Source organism: Cnephaeus nilssonii, assembly GCF_951640355.1.
Source record: "Cnephaeus nilssonii genome assembly, chromosome: 4".
NCBI classification, from domain to species: Eukaryota; Metazoa; Chordata; class Mammalia; order Chiroptera; family Vespertilionidae; genus Cnephaeus; species Cnephaeus nilssonii.
Window position 1 is genome coordinate 13305127 of NC_137075.1, and position 843 is coordinate 13305969.

Sequence of the window (843 nt, forward strand, 5' to 3'; positions counted from 1 at the left end):
TCGACTCCGGGCCGGACCCTGGGGGGCCCGTAGATCCCCACTCCGGGCCGGGACCCTGGGGGGCCTGTAGATCCCGACTCCGGGCCGGGACCTTAGGGGGCCTGTAGATCCCGACTCCGGGCCGGGACCCTAGGGGGCCTGTAGATCCCGACTCCGGGCCGGGACCCTAGGGGGCCTGTAGATCCCGACTCCGGGCCGGGACCCTAGGGGGCCTGTAGATCCCGACTCCGGGCCGGGACCTTAGGGGGCCCGTAGATCCCCACTCCGGGCCGGGACCCTGGGGGGCCTGTAGATCCCGACTCCGGGCCGGGACCTTAGGGGGCCTGTAGATCCCGACTCCGGGCCGGGACCCTAGGGGGCCTGTAGATCCCGACTCCGGGCCGGGACCCTAGGGGGCCCGTAGATCCCGACTCCGGGCCGGGACCCTAGGGGGCCCGTAGATCCCCACTCCGGGCCGGGACCCTAGGGGGCCTGTAGATCCCGACTCCGGGCCGGGACCCTGGGGGGCCCGTAGATCCCGACTCCGGGCCGGGACCCTGGGGGGCCCGTAGATCCCCACTCCGGGCCGGGACCCTAGGGGGCCTGTAGATCCCGACTCCGGGCCGGGACCCTGGGGGGCCCGTAGATCCCCACTCCGGGCCGGACCCTAGGGGGCCCGTAGATCCCGACTCCAGCCTCCTGGCCCAGCCCACTCCAAGCAACGCTCGCTCCTCCCACGTCGCGACTTCAGCTCCGCCCGGGTCCCCGAGGGCAAAAAAGGCGGGGGGAGGGGGGGGGAAAGGGCGGAATTTCCCAGGCGGGGGCTCTGGCTTCCCCACAATTCTTTCTGTTTACGGAGAGAAA